Here is a 10,565-nt window from a genome sequence, read left to right as displayed (position 1 = left end):
GTGGCCAAGTATGACTCTGTGGGAACTGTAGGCTCACTCCACCCACATCATCCTGTAGTCACGTAACAGTGTTGCAGGGCAGAGTTCTTGGATATAAATTGCTGACATCTATCACAGCCTATTGGTGCCAGACACTGTACTCAGCTGTGTTAGAGTGACATTCTCATCCTCTCATTTCATCCCTTCCAGTATCTTGTGAAACTGGTAGGATTTACGTCTCCCTTTTTCTGATAAAGTGACCCAGGTGAAGCTGCTTAAGTACACAGAACTGGTCAGTGTAGAGCAGTGGCTTGCACCCATCTCTGGCTGATGCAGAAGCCCGTGCTCCTGTTCAGGGGTCTGTCCCGGGCCTAGATAGCAGCTCAATAAATATGTGATGGATGAATGAATGAAAGGCCACTCAATGAAGCTTGCCCCGTGGCAGTACTAGTAGATCTCAGAGTAAGCGTCCTAAAATGAGATAGCAAATCAGTCAAATTGGATAAAGGTTGTGACTCCAGCTTGTGCTTAAATGGCCCACCTCCTTGAAGAAGGCATCGGGCAAAGAATTGTTGATGTCTGTTAAATATCTGCCGTGCAGCCAGTATGGGGCTAGGCATGCTTAAGGGTACATATCAAGGATGAATGAGACAAGGTCCCTGTTTTAGGAAACAGTGTTGTTAGGGAGACCAATGTCAGTTGTGAACTTCATGGTGTGTACCTGCTATTTCAGTCTTATGAGTTCACACTTACCCCACCTTCTTGCCTCTGATTGCAATCCTGGCTGCCTGGTATGTGTCTCTATGAGGTACTGAATTAGAGTCTCTGGAGTTGGGCCCAGCAATCTGCGTTTTAATGAGCCCTCCAAGTGATTCTGATCCACACTCAAGTTTGAGAACTATTGATTTATATAAAGGGCCTGGGGTATAGTTGGTACTTTATAAATGGTCAACACAGTAATTTGGAATGGTTCTGATACTTTGTAGAACTGACTAGTCAAGAAATTTGGGTTCCTGAAGGAGGTGACATGGACTCAGTATCCTATTGCAGTTTGGCCAGGACCTTCTTGAATTTGGTACTAAAAGTTCCACATCCCAGATACTCTCTTAGTTCCAGATAGTTGGTCATCCTATTGGTAAAGACAGTATAATATAGGCCCATGTTTTTTACAGCTTTTCCAGGCACCATTATTTGTCCTGATTTTATAGATGGGAAAACTGACAGAGAGAGGTCATACAGTCAGGAAGAAGTTGGTGGTGTCAGAATTCAAATCCAGGTCTGTCTTACTTCAGATCCTATGCTCTTAAAAAATTCTTAGAAGTAGAATTGCTATGTCAAAGAGTATGCGTGTGAAAAATTTCTCTGTTGCTAAATTCTTGTCCCAGACTCACAACACATATTCTTATATAATTTTGTGTATTTGTGTATATGTTAACACAATGTATACATATGGCAACAGTGTACAAAAATATACTTTCCCCATAAATCTACCAACCGGGCCTTGTAAACTTGCTTGATTTTTGCCAGTCCGATAGTCAGTCCTTGTGTTATTTTTGGTGCACATCTGTTGACCTTGTCTAGTGTGCTGAGTTGGTCAGCAGAGGTAAGTGTAATTTGAGACAGGAAATTGAATGGGTACCTCTTAGCTTAGAGTGAACTTCACTGAAGTAAAGCCCTGATGCAGTTCAGAAGCTTCTGTGGGCACTATCAGAGATACATATGTAAAAGCCCCATCTCATTGGTCTCAAGGATGGGAGAGGTCACTCTGTGAAGAAGCTTGCTGGACTTCTCTAACCCTCCATTAACATGTTCCTCCTCCAAGTTGCAGTTATACTCCTGGGGCTGGGCTGTTTAATGTTAATCATTAAGGTTACCTGGGAGAACAACATTTGAGGGGTTTAGACCACACGCCCTATCCCTCAAGAGAATTTGTCTCTCTCTTCCCACCTTCTCAAAGAGGTGATAGAGAGGAACATTTGAGTTGTGACAGGAATATGGGAGGGCAAAGGGATTGAAAGCATGAGTTTGGGGAGAGATACATAAATATTAAAAACGTAGAGAGCCATGCTAATAAGTGAAAATGCAAGCTGTATTCCTGGGTAGAGCCCACACAGAGTTTGTGTATGAGATGTGGGGAACACAGACATGGAAAGAAAAATGGAAGAGGAAATTAGGAGTTTAAATATATATATGGCTTAGACTCTGAAGGGAGGAAGGAAGCCTCAGAAGAGACCTGGCTAAAGTTTAAAAGAAAGTTCCACATGCCACCCTCCAAGAAGAAAGCAGCCTACATGGGTCGTGGATTCCCTATACTCTGAACATGGTAGCTTTCTGATGTCATTGCCCACTTGGCAGGTTTCTCCCACCTTGATTCTGGACAGCTAGCATGGATTGGCACTTTGGCAAAGAGAAAACCAAAATTAAATCTTTCCTCTTCAGAAAATTTCCAACTTTATAGAGCTGCAATTTACACACAATAAAATTTACCCATTTTAAGTGTATAGTTGGATGAATTTAAGTAATTGTATAAAGAGATATAACCATAACCAAGTTACAGAACAGTTCTATAACCCTAAAAAAATTTTCATGCCCATTTATACTCTTCCATGGCCCCTGGCCTCGAGCATCCACTGATTTGTTCTCTGTCAATGTACTCTTTTCTGTTTGACTTCACCCAGCCAAATATTTTTGAGGTTCATTCATGTTGTTGGGACTGTCAGTAATATATATATTTTTTAATTGCACAGTTTATTAATCCATTCATCAGTTGATGCACATTTAAATTGTTTCCAGTTTGCGACTATTATGAATAATGCTGCTATGAAACTTTCAGTGTATGTCTTTTTGGACATATATTTTCATTTTCTTTTTTGGATAGCGACCTAGAAGTGAAATTGCTGGGTTGTATATATAGTTTTATATTCCTTACAATAAGGTACCATTTATGTGTGTGTGTGTGTGTGTGTGTGTGTGTGTGTGTGTGTGTGTATGTGTGTGTCTGTGTGTGTCCGTGTGAATTCTTCCAATCCAAGAACACGGAATATCTTTCCATTTCTTTGTATCTTCTTCAATTGCTTTTAATGGAGTCTTGTAGTTTTCATTATATAAGTCCTTCACACGTTTTGTTAAAATTATTCCTAGGTATTTTATTCTTTTGGTTGCAATTGCAACAGGAATTATTTTTTCCACTTCTTTTTCTGACACTTCATTATTAGAGTGTAGGAATGCTATGAGTTTTCGAACGTTGATTTTGTATCCAGACACTGTACTGTATTTGCTTATTGTTTCTATTAGTGTTCTTGTGGAGTCTTTAGGGTTTTCTATGTAGAGAATCATGTCATCCACAAATAGTGGCAGTTTGAATTCTTCGTTTCCTATATGGATGCCTTTTATATCTTTCTCTTGTCTGACTGCACTTGCTAGGACCTCCAATATTATATTGAATAACAGTGGTGATAATGGACAGCCTTGCCTTGTTCCTGATCTTAGAGGGAAAGTTTTTAGTTTTTCACCATTCAGTATAATGTTGGCTGAAGGCTTGTCATATATGACCTTTATTATGTTAAGGTACTTTCCTTCTATACCGATTTTGTTAATGTTTTGATCATAAATGGCTGTTGTATCTTGTCAAAGGCTTATTCTGCATCTATTGATATGATCATATGATTCTTATTTTTTAATTGGTTTATGTGGTGTATCACATTGGTTGATTTGTGTATGTTGAACCATCCCTGTGCCTCTTGGATGAAGCCCACTTGATTGTGGTGTATAATCTTTTTAACATGTTGCTGTATTCAGTTCACTACTATCTTATTTAGGATTTTTGCATCTGTGTTCATGAGCGATATTGGTCTGTAGTTTTCTTTTTTTGTGTTATATTTACCAGGTTTTGGTATCAGAGTATTATTGGCCTCGTAAAATGAGTTGGGAAGTATTGCCTCATCTTTGATTTTTTGGAAGAGTTTGAGGAGAATAGGTATTAAATCTTTGCATGTTTGGTAGAATTCACTGGTGAAGCCATCTGGTCCTGGTCTTTTACTTTTTGGTAGGTTTTTGATGATTGTTTCAATTTCCATACTGCTGATTGGTCTATTTAGATTTTCCAGTTCTTCTTGATTCACTCTAGGAAGGTTATATTTTTCTAAGTACTGGTCCATTTCTTTTAGGTTGCTAAATTTGGTATTACATACTTTTTCATATATTCTTGTCTGATCCTTTGTATTTCTGTGGTGTATGTCATCATTTCCCCTTTTTTATCCATGATTTTGTTTATTTGTGTCCTTTCTTTTTTTACTTTAGTGAGTCTAGCCAGGGGTTTGTCAATTTTATTAATTTTCTCAAAGAACCAGCTCTTAGTTGCATTTATTTTTTTCTATTTTTTAAAAATTTAATTTATTTCTGCTCTCATTTTGATGATTTCTTTCCTTCTGCTGACTTTAGGCTTCATTTGTTCTTCTTTTTCTAGTTTTTTAAGATAAAGCTTTAGGTTGTTTATTTGGGCTCATTCTTGTTTTTGGAGAAAGACCTGTAATGATATGAACTTTCCTCTTATGACCACTTTTGTCATGTCCCAAAAGTTTTGATATGTTGTGCTATCATTATCATTTGTTCCTATGCATCTCATGATCTCTCTTTTTATTTCTTCTCTGGCCCAGTTATTCTTCTGTAGCATGTTGTTTAATCTCCATGTATTTGTTGTTCTTTCTGCTTTCATTTTGCATTTGATCTCTAGTTTCAAAGTATTATGATCAGAGAATATAGTCGATATTATCTCAATCCTCTTATATTTGTTAAGGCTATCTCTGTGTCCCAGTATGTGGTCGATTCTTGAGAATGTTCCATGTGCACTAGAGAAGAATGTATAAGCAGCTGTTTTGAGATGGAAGATTCTTTAAATGTCAATTATTTCCAGCTGGTCTAATGTGTCATTTAAGGATGTTATTTTCTTATTGATTTTCTTTTTGGATTATCTGTCCATATCTGACAGTGGGGTATTTAAGTCCTCTACTATGATAGTGTTTTGGTCTGTTTCTCCCTTTAGTTCTGTTAGTAATTGCTTTACGTATTTCAGGGCTCCCTGATTGGGAACATAGATATTAATAAGTGTCATGTCTTCTTGGTGCATGATTCCTTTTATTAATATGAAGTATCCCTCGGTAACTTTCTTTATGTTTTTTATTTTGAAGTCTATTTCAATATTAGTACCGCTACTCCCACTTTTCTCTGAATGCCATTTGCTTGAAATATCATTTTCCACTCTTTCACTTTGAGTCTATATTTGTCTTTGAAACTGAGATGTGTCTCCTGGAGGCAGCATATAGTTGGGTTTTGTTTTTTGATCCATTCTGCAACACCGTGCCTTTTTATTGGTGAGTTCAGTCCATTTACATTTAGGGTGATTATCGAAATATGAGGTCCTCTTATAGTCATTTTATCTTTTGCTTCTGGAGGCATGGGGTTTTCATTGCTTTCTTGTCCTTGTGTTTCTGTTTTCTTAATTTGGTTGGTTTTTTGGGGTTTTGCCTCTAGTTCTTCTTGTTTTATGTTATATGCTTCAGTTCTGAATCTTCTGTGTGTGGTTACCATTATGAATATGTAAAGGATAATTATATATATGCATAGTCATCCATCTTCTGCACGTGCCTTATCTCCATTCCCTTTTGTGAATTTGGATCTTTGAATCCTTCCCCCCTTTTTTTTTATTGTTATCTCCATTTGTCCCTATGTATGCTGAACGTTCATTACTATCTTCTTATAACAATTCTCTTCTTATTATTTAAGCGTATAATGCCCTGTTCTTAGTAAGGGTTGTACTCCTCTGCTTCTATCTGCCTTCTAGTCGCCTTACTCCCTAGTATGTTTTTGTCATTTTGTTTTAGGTGAGCTGACCCCTTAGGTGAGTAATTTTTTATAGTGCAGGCTTTGTAGTAGAGAATTCCCTCAATTTTTATATGTCTGGAAAGGTTTTAATTTCCCTTTCATATCTAAAAGAGAGCTTAGCTGGATACATTATTCTAGGCTGGTAGTTCCTTTCACTTAATAGTTTAAGTATTTGATTGAATTCCTTTCTGGCTTGTAAGGTTTGCACTGAGAAGTCTGAGGATAATCTAATAGGTTTCCCTTTATAAGTTACCGTTTTCTTCTCCCTGGCTGCCCTAAGAATTCTGTCTTTGTCATTGATTTTTGATAATTTTAATACGATGTGTCTTGGTGAAGGCCTTTTTAGATTGAGATAAGTGAGTGTTCTGTTGACTTCTTGAATTCCAACCTCTAGGTTACTCCTTAGATTTGGGAAATTCTCATCAACTATTTCTCTGAAAATGCTTTCTAGTCCCTGCTCCTTTTCCTTACCTTCGATAATGCTCATTATTCTTATGTTTCCTCTCCTGATGGTATCAGCTAGTTCTTGTATTTCTCTTTCATTATTTTTCATTCTTCGGTTTCTCTCTTCTTCTTTCTGATTTATTTCTAGATTTCTGTCTTCGTTATCACTGATCCTTTCCTCCATTTGGTTGACTCTATTTCCCTAGCTTGCAATTTCATTTTTCAACACTCGCAGTGTGTTCTTCATCTCCAGAAGTCCTATTTGTTCTTTTTGACGGTTTCACTCTCCTTGCTCTGCTCAACTAGGTGTTTTTTCAGTTCCTGAAATTGTTGATATGACTCGTTTCGGAACTCACTGAGTTTTTTCAGAAGTACCATCCTGAATTTTCTGTCATTTAAGTTGTATATTTCTATGTCTGTAAGCTTATTTTATGGAGATTTTTTCTTTCTTTCTGAGATGCCTTGTCACCTGAGTTGTTCATGGTGTTTAATGGACTATTTCTCTGCCTTGGCATTAATGGAGTTATATTTTGCTTTTTTTCCAGAAAGAAGTTTTATTATATAAAGGTCTCTCTTTAGCCTGCTGGAAAGAAGGCTCTTTTCTTTTGGTTTCCAGCAGGTGGCGTCTAAGCCTCTTGGATCCCTGCTTTATATAAAGCCTAAAAAATGTCTTTTTATTTTCTGATAGATATTTAATCATACTTGCGACTCTCAGTTTCACTCCCTGTCAGCGTTAGCAACAGATTCGGTATCGTTTGCTCAGATTCCCCGGGGTCTCCATGGTGATTGGTCTCGGAGGGTATGGGAGAAGGTCCCAATGGGTTGGGGGTTGGGGACTGTGGCTCAGCCCCGGTTTTGCAACTGTGGCTGATAAAAATCAGCCTGCTTCTCTGCATTCTGGCCTGATGACTGGGCCCTGCCTCTGGCTGGCTCCGGGAGCTCACAGCTTTCCCAAGGCAGCTGACTAATCAGGGAACTCGCTGCTCCTTCTCCTCTCCCCCTCCTCCTGCAGGGAGCTCCTCAGGCTATGAGAGGCAGCTTCTTTATTTCTCCCAGTCCACCTCTGGACACCTGGGGTTCTGAGCTGTGGTAGCTCTTATGCGCAGATCGCATGCTCAGACTTGCTGGTGTGCAGTTTGGGTGTTTTTTGTTGTTTTAGATGTTCAGCTTATTGTTTCAAGGGGAGGGGTCTGGGGACGTCTTTCACTCCTCCATGTTTCCAAAGATTCCTGCCATACTATTTTCCAAAGTGGTTATAACCACTTTGGATTCCAAACAGCAATTTCTATGAGAGATCTTATGCTCCACACCTTCACCGACATGTGGTATTGTCCATCTTTTAACATCAGTCATTTGAGTATGTGTATAGTATATATCATTTGAGTTCTAATTTACATTTTCCTTATGACTAACGATGTTGAATAACTTTTCATGTACTTATTGGTCATTCATATACTTTTTTTGTCAAGTGTCTGTTCAATCATTTTATCAAGTTTGAAAAAATAATTTATTTATTCTAATTAGTTTCAAGTATACAGTACATTGGTCAGACATCTATATAGTTCATAAAAAGATCCCTCTAGCTGCTCCCTCCCTCCCCTGACCCCCCACCTAGCCAACATATTAATGCTAACTGCATTTCCTATGCCATGCTCCCCATCCCTGTGACCATCCATCAGCTACTAATTTGTACTTCTTTAACCCTTCACCCTATTCTCCCAGCACTCCAACCCCTCCTACTCTCTGTCCGTCACCATTGTCCACTATATTTGTGAGTCTGTTTTTGATTAGTTTTTTCTTTTTATTCCTTAGATTCCACATATAAGTGAAATCACATAGTGTTTATTTTTCTCTGTCTGACTTAAATACCTTCTAGGTCCATCAAAGCAATATCTTTTTCCATCCTCTTCCTTCTAGTCTGTGTGTCTCTTTTAATCTGAAGTGAATCTCTTGTAGGCATCATACATAGGGGTCTTGTTTTCTTATCCATTCAGCCACTCTATCTTTTAGTTGGAGCACTTAATTCTTTTATTGATAGGAATGTAGTTGTTACCATTCTTTATTCCTGTTTTTGATACGTGTGTTTTCTTTTTGAAGAAGTCCCTCCAACATTTCCTGTAATTCTGGCTTGGTGGTAATAAATTCCTTTAGCTTATTTTTGTCTGGGAAGCTCTTTATTTGTCCTTCAACTCCAAATGATAGCTTTGCTGGATAAAGTATTCTTGGTTGTAGATCCTGGGTCTTCCTCACACCAAATATTTTGTGCCAAGCCTTTCTGTCCTGCATAGTTTCTTTTGAGAAATCAACCGCCAGTCTTATAGATGTTCCCTTACATGTAATTATTTGCTTCTCTCTTGCTGCTTTTAAGATATTTTCTTTGTATTTAACCTTTGGCATTTTAATTATGATGTGTCTTGGTGTGGGCCTCTTTGGATCCCTGGTTTTGGGGTTTTCTGAGCTTCCTGAGGTTGTATGTCCATTTCCTTCACCAGGTTAAGGAAGTTTTCCATCGTTATTTCTTCAAACAGCTGTTCAACATACTGTTTTCCTTCAAGTCCACTGATCAGATGGATATTTTGACCTTTAATAGTGTCCCATATGCTCCTTAAATTACTTTTATAGTCTTGGCCTCTTTTTTCTTGCCATTCTGATTGAGTGTCCTTGGCTTTCCCATCCTCTAGATAGGTCATTTGATCCTCTTCTTTATTCACTTTGTTTATTCCTTTGTTTATTCCATTTAATATACTTCTCATTTTGTCAATTTTAATTAGATTATTTGTCTTCCCATTGAATGAAAGGAGATATTTATATATTCTGGATACATGTCAGATATGTGTATTGAAAATACTTTTTTTTCTCCCTGTCTGTGGCTTACCTTTTTATTTTTTTATGGTAACTTTTGAATAGCAGAAGTTTTACATTTTGATGAAGTCCAGTTTATCAATTTTTGCCTTTTATGGTTTATGATTTTTGTGTCCTAAGAAATCTTTACCTACTGCAGAGTCCCAAATTTTCTCCTTTGTTTTCTTCTAGAAGTATTATAGTTTGGGTTTGTATTTTTTGGGGAGGAGGGCGGGGGAGAATTCTAATTTATTTATTTATAGAGTATAAGTGATTGATTCCAAAAAGGATATAAGATGACTTATAGTTACACATGAAATACAACAGGATAACAAAGTAGAAGTAGATGAGAAAGTTAAATGGAAAAATAAAGCTAGCAGATGCAAAATAGACCCAGGAATGAGCCTGAACATAAATTTATAATTTGGCGCTGATGTTATCATCTGATATTTGTATGTTTCTTGTACAATTGCTCCGAGAGGGTAAATTTTAAGTATTTTCAAATAATGATGTGAAGTTTTAGGTTATATTTCAAATGTCTAGCTTACTAGAATTAGGTTAATAAGCTTCTATTTGTTAAGTAAGTCGTAGCCTTAAGTTTTATGTTATATATAGATTTGTAGAAAAAGAAAACCATGTTCTAGTATATACGGAATCCTTCTTTTCCTCTGCCATTTTTTTAAGCTTAAAATGCTGCTGGTATTATACAGATTTAATGCAATTCCCATCAAAATCCCATCGGCATTTTTAAAAAAATAGAACAAAAAAATCATCAGATTTGTATGGAAGCACAAAAGACCCCAAATTGCCAAAGCCATCCTGAGAAAAAAGAATGAGGCTAGAGGCATCACTCTGCCCGACTTCAAATTATGCTACAAAGTGACAATAATCAAAACGGCATGGTATTGGCAGCAAAACGGACAAACAGACCAGTGGAACAGAATCGAGAGTCCAGAAGTAAACCCATATTTATATGGACAAATAGTTTTTGACAAAATGCCAAAAACATATAGTAGAGAAAGGAAAGCCTCTTCAATGAATGGTGCTGGGAAAACTGGAAAGCCACCGGCAAAAGAATGAAACTAGACTGTTATCTATCACCACATACCAAAATTAACTCAAAATGGATTAAGGACCTGAATATAAGACTTGAAACAATAAAATGCATAGAATAAAACATAGGAAATAAACTCAAGGACCCTGGAATTAAAGAGGATTTTCTGAAAAATTTTTTTAAGTTTATTGGGGTAACATTGGTTAATACAATTATTTAATTTTCAGGTGTACATTATCATTTGACATCTGTATATTCTATTGTGTATTTACCACCCAAAGTCCAGTTTCCTTCAGCTACCATATATTTGATCCCCTTTACCCACTTCACCCTCCCCCTAAAACCTATATTTGACCCCCTTTACCCC

The sequence above is a fragment of the Pteropus medius genome, unplaced genomic scaffold (genome assembly GCF_902729225.1).
Source record: "Pteropus medius unplaced genomic scaffold, Ma_sr-lr_union100, whole genome shotgun sequence".
Classification (NCBI taxonomy): Eukaryota; Metazoa; Chordata; class Mammalia; order Chiroptera; family Pteropodidae; genus Pteropus; species Pteropus medius.
This window is presented reverse-complemented; position numbering follows the sequence as displayed.